At 42.1% G+C, this 6,000-nt stretch overlaps 1 pseudogene; it reads right to left on the bottom strand.

Annotated features, from left to right (window-relative positions):
* Positions 1–332: 332 nt before the first annotated feature.
* Positions 333–6,000, bottom strand: part of LOC131905560 (small ribosomal subunit protein uS10-like) — a 31,749-nt pseudogene continuing 26,081 nt past the window's right edge.

Genomic DNA, 6,000 nt, shown 5'->3' with positions numbered 1-6,000 from the left:
GTGCCTTCCTGAGTATGGCCCTGGGCTTTTATGTTGTTATGGGGAGCCCACCAGAGAAGACCACTCAGACACAGTTTATAGCCTTTTTTGAAAGTTTTTTATTCCTGCTGGGTAGGACTACACACAGATATTTGGGACCCAAGTATAGCTCTGAGCTTTCAGAGCAAGGGATTTTTTTAAAAAAACAACTGACTGGTGGGTTGGGGATTTAGCTCAGTGGTAGAGTGCTTGCCTAGCATGTGCAAGGCCCTGGGTTTGGTCCTCAGCTCTGAAAAAACAAACAAACAAACAAACAAACAAACTGACTGAGTCAATTTATTGAAATAGTTGACTTAGGCATCTGCAATATTTACTTCATCCTCCACTCCTGGCTCAATACTGATGGAAGTAATCTGTTTAACCATCTCAGAAGGAGTCAATGAATCACTCATAGATTCTCATATTGGAAACCATCCCACGTCTTGGAACCTTCACCACAAGGTGTTTTTCTCATAGTGATTCTCAGTGTCTTGGTAGGCATGTGCACCTGTCCTTTCAGATTCTTTTCCTTTGAGCCTCTGATCAAGTCAGCACACACCTTCTCCAGTGACTTCATGTGAGTGTGATTCAAATTCAGTGAATTGCCATCTCGAGTTCCACGGGCATCTTTCTGATATCTTAAAAAGCTATGGCTGTGGTGTGGCTTCCTGACAGACTTGTTCCTCAGCAGGAGCAAGCAGGGGTGAGTCAGGACCTGAACAGACTGAACAGAGGTCCGCTCCATGTACCACCAGTCTCAGAAAAGTGAGTAAGTGACTTTCAAAGACAAAAACAACATCCTGTTATCTCACTTAAAAGCTACAGGGGGAAGCTTTGTGCAAGCAATCAGTTTAACAGAAGCTAAGTGGTTAGATGGAGAGGGGAGGTTTGCACAAGCAGGCAGTTTAACAAAAGCCAAGATAAGCTAGCTGGGGCATCTTAACCTCGGGTTCCTAGAATAGAACTGGGTAATTTTTTACAGGGCTTCCCATCAAGGAAATCAAATTCATGAATATAAGATGAGGGAACATTGTCTTACCCCATCACAATGTTCCAAAGCTTTTGTGGGAAACAAAACAAAACCTAAAACAAAGCAGACTTTAAGAGGGAGGGAGAGAAGTGAGAAGGGAGGCTTGGAAAAGCCTAAAATATCTACTCCTGGCCCTTTGCAGAAGCTTTGTTGACCTCTGACCCAGAGGCAGGCCTGGTGACTTAGTCAGCATTACTATTACTGTGATGAAACACCATGGCCAAAGCTCCTTGGGGAGGGAAGGGTTTGTTTGGCTTACCCTTCCACATTACAGTTCAACATCACAGTCAGAAACTCAAGCAGGGCAGGAACCTGGAGGCAAGAGCTGATGGAGAGGCCATGGAGGGATGCTGCCTACTGGCTTGCTCCCCTGGCTTGGTCAGCCTGCTTTTTTATAGAATCTAGGACCACCAGCCAGGGATGGCACCACCAACAATGGGCTGGGCCCTCCTCCATCAATCACTAATTAAGAAAATGCCCTACAGGCCTGCCCCACAGGTGTTTTCTCAGTGGAGGCTCCCTCCTCTCCAATGACTCTAGCTTGTGTCAAGTTGACATAAAGACATAAGCATGCCTGACAAGTAACAGGTACTCAGTAAACACAGTCAGGGAAAGCCCTCCCTGTTGTCAGGAGGAGGAGGCTGTCCTTCCTGGTGAGAAGTGGTTTTTAGTTCTGATGCGATCTGGTATGTTCAGGGCAGTTTGGCCACAGGGCTCTTGAGTGGTTTCTGATTCTGGGAAGGATGACTGAAGTTTCTGAAATCTGACCCTGAAGCAATCTGCTAGTATTAAGAGAAGGGACACCAAAGAGTACATTTCAGGTATAAACATTAAAATTTGCATTAAAAATTGCCAGAGGTTTAATATTAAATCTTATATCTTTGGGGAGATGTAGGTTTTTTTTTTTCCTTTCCAGAGAGTTCCCAGGATACAGCCATTCTTTCATGGGCACAAAGACAAAGGGGAGAGCTAATGAATTTCCGTACAATTTAATCCAGTAATAGCAGGTCTCCTTTATGAAGTATGTTATATATATCCCATTATTCTGTAATAAACCTTTATGAACTCACACTGTTTTCCAAAACACATGTATCACCAACTCCAGAGCTAACATAAGCCTTGTGTTGAAAGGTTATATTCCTGAGAAATTAAAGTGAGTCCCATAGTGAAATAATTTGGCATTTCAGGAACCATTTCTTCTGCACATTGAATGTCAAGGAAAGCAGGAGATGGTCTCTAATTAATGTTCAAGAGCCAGGAACAGAACAGACTCATTCTCACCTAAGTCCAGTGTTTGAGGCTGATTAGTCAGATAAACAGGTCCACCGAGTAATAAATATTCTGTCGCCTTGTCTGTTTTCTTTTCCTAGAGAAAGGCAATCTCCAGTACTGCCTTTAACAAAATAGATGGAGGTGCTTAGGCTTATTTCCTAAGCCATTCTTTCATGGGCACAAAGACAAAGGGGAGAGCTAATGAATAGGTCACATGCTTTGTGACCTATGGTTTGACTCAGATGAAAAGCTAAACAAGAACTGTGAGTATTCCAGGTGATGGAGACATACAAAAGCTTGGAGTCAAGAGGAAGGGGCTCAGGTTGCAGGGCCAGGGCTGAAGTAAGAGGAGGCTGACAGATCAGCAGGGGCAGGTTGTGTGTGTGTGTGTGTGTGTGTGTGTGTGTGTGTGTGTGTGTGTGTGTGTTGGTGGGGGGGCATGAGAACACTTTCAGAACAAATTAGCAAGCAAAAGAATAGACACTTGTGCTGTCCAAGTAGCTGGCCTCAGAAGGAGAAGATTGCTTGGAAATGTTTGTGGACACTTGTGTTCAGAAATGTGGGTGTGAGAGATGACCCTGTGGTAGGGGACATGGTTTCCTTCATAAGCTTCCTGAGTTCTTTGCCCACATAAAGACAGATGCTTGCTTTACAGGGATTCTGTAATCATGGAGAGAGGATCTACACACACTGGACAATGCCTACCACTTGTTTGGGATGTAGTACCTGTTAGCGATTTATTCTGCAGCATCTGACATCTCCAAACTCCAAAGCAAACTCCAAAGAGTTTGCTTTAATCTTCTCATATCCACAAAACCAATGTGTTTATTACATACAAATCAGCTACTTGAGCCTTAAAAACGATTGCTAGAGCACACACCCCATTGTCAACATGATTTTCCATAAGGGGCAGTTGAAGGCAGAGTCTGAATGGATTGTTCTTGGCTAGTTAGCCACAAAGACTCCAGGGCCAACATAACTTCAGCTTGTGTGCCCTTTTAATTAACTACAGGTCTGCTCAAATAGTGTGACCCCTAGATATTGCAAAACATCCCTCTCCTCTTAGCTTGTGCCTGATACATATCAAAACTACCCAAAGAAAAGGCTCTTGGCATCAAGATCCTCCCAGAGGCCAGCAGGTTCCATTCACTGGAGTGGTTTTTACAGATTTTTGTTTATACCTACATCATATATGCTTATATATTCACACTTAGTACTTACATACAATATTTAATAATAACCGGATATCCAAATTAATTTTATCTTCAAAAGAAACAGGAGAGAAGAAAATCTTAAGAGCCAGAAACAAGAGATGGCAGATGAAATCCACATACATGTTGGCAGGTAGGTACTGCACCTGCGAAGTGTGCTCTCTGACAAGATGGAATTATTAACTACGTTAGGTCCTGTAAACTGAGAAACTTATCCAGGATCTCATTTGTGCCATTCACTAATCACAGCTATGAAAACCCAGACATGGACACCTCCTTGGAGTTGAGTGTATGGAGATTCCTACCCCAATCATTGTCTGCCTGCCTCTCCATCACAGTGTGACCTCACCTGCTTCATGTTCAGGGCTGGGTCAGTCACACAGCATCACATAGCCCTCTAGCTGGACAGTGAGAAGAAACACTCTGAGTGTCACTAATGGACCAAGAGGACCACTGTGACCTTAGGCGTGCTGAAAAACTAAGATTGCAGCTTCTTTGTCCAGAAATGGCCTACTCTCACACCTTTCCCCAGTGACACCCTGCTGGCTTTAAAGTGACCTGCCAGAGAGCTGAAAGAGGCCAGAGCTGCTGGCACTTGTGAAATCCCCAGCCCTTTGATCACAAGAAGAGAACCTTTTGGAGAGATGTTGCTTCTAGATGCAAAACTTCCTGTTGATTGTTGCCAGTGAAGTGTGTAAGAAAATGCCAATGAAAACACAAACATTGTGACTACCCAGCTGTCAGGAAGATCATACATATTCTGAAGCAAAACTTTCTAATGATTGTATTTTAAAAAAAAAAGGATCATAAATGTACATGTAAATAAAATCCCTGAAACCTTACAAGTTCAAAAACAAAGCATGACTGATTGTCAAAAATAGCAAATAACAGAAGCTTGAAAGCCAAGAGCAATAATGAAAAGGTGATAAAGAGATTCCGCACAAGAAAGTAGTTTTCTCCCAGCAAAGGAAAAGGAAAAGGAAAGCTGTATTGTCTTTATGTACAATCTATTCCTTTTTGTAGTGGCGTTCTTACCCCAGTTCTGTGTTGTATGGTGTTCACACGGCTGCTCCTACTCAGTTCTCACTGTGTGTCTTTAACCTCCAACTTTCACTGCTTTGGGGAATCAAAATAAATATCTTACAACATGCTATAGCTGGTTCTTGAACTGTTTTAAATATTTATTTTATTTTTAAGTGTGTGTGTATGTGTGTCTGTGTATGAGTACATGCATATGAATGCAGGTGCCCATAGAGGCCAGAAGGGGGTGCCAAATCCTCTGGAACTGGAGTTAGAGGTGGTTGTGAGCCTCTCAAATTGGGTATTGGAATTTAAATTTAGGTCCTCTACAAAAGCAGTAAGTACATGCTCTTTACCAATTTGTTATCTCTTCAGCCCCTGGTTCTTGAATTTTAAACCTTTTTTGTTTTTGTTTTGTTGTTTGTTTGTTTGTTTGTTTGTTTATTTATTTTTTCCGGTTTTTCGAGACAAGGTTTCTCTGTGTAGCTTTGCGCCTTTCCTGGAACTCACTTGGTAGTCCAGGCTGGCCTTGAACTCACAGAGATCCGCCTGGCTCTGCCTCCCGAGTGCTGGGATTAAAGGCGTGTGCCACCACTGCCGCCCGGCCTGTTTGTTTATTTTGTGCTGAGGTTCGAACTCAAGGTCTTAAACATGCTAGGCCAGTAATTTAATTATCTGCTCAGTCCTGTATTATCTTTTTGGTTTTGCGATTGTTGTTGTTTTAGACAGGGTCTCATGTATCTCAGGCCACCCTGAAACAATTTATATAGCTGAAACTGATCTTGAATTTCTGATCCTTGTACCTCTGTTTCCTAAGTGTTGCGGTTCCAGGTATGTGCCACCATGGCTGATTTATGAAGTACCGGAACTGGACCTGGGACTTCCTGTGTCCTAGGCAAACATTCTGCCAACTGAGCCTTATCCTAAGCCCCCAGGTAGTCTTTTAACAAGATTTTCAGTTTGTCTGCTTTTTATGATTATATTGATGTATTAAAATTTATTTTTTTTTAATCAAGGCTGGATAGATGACTCAGAAGTTATGAGCACTTATAGCACATTTATGGGGACCAGAATTCAGACGCCAGCACCCATATCATGTCAGGGGTTCTCAGATGCCGATAATTCCAGGTCCAAGAGTCCAACACCCTCTTTTGGCTTCTGAGGGTACCTGTACACATGTGTACATACACTTACACTAACACACACATGCACATAAATTAAATAAAATATTTTTTTAAGTTTAGGAGATTGTTATTTTATTTTAAAAATTTATCTAAAAATCCAAAAATTTTAGTTAAAAAAAAACAAAGCTTGTCATAGCTGTTAATTTTTCATATTTTTACTCTACTCTGTTTCTTTGTCTCTTTATTTCTGTCTTGCTCTCTCTCTCTCACTGTGTGTGTGTGTGTGTGTGTGTGTGTGTGTGTGTGTGTGTATTCTGATATCCCA

Source organism: Peromyscus eremicus, chromosome 1 (assembly GCF_949786415.1).
Source record: "Peromyscus eremicus chromosome 1, PerEre_H2_v1, whole genome shotgun sequence".
In the NCBI taxonomy this organism is placed as follows: Eukaryota; Metazoa; Chordata; class Mammalia; order Rodentia; family Cricetidae; genus Peromyscus; species Peromyscus eremicus.
This window is presented reverse-complemented; position numbering and strand designations above follow the sequence as displayed.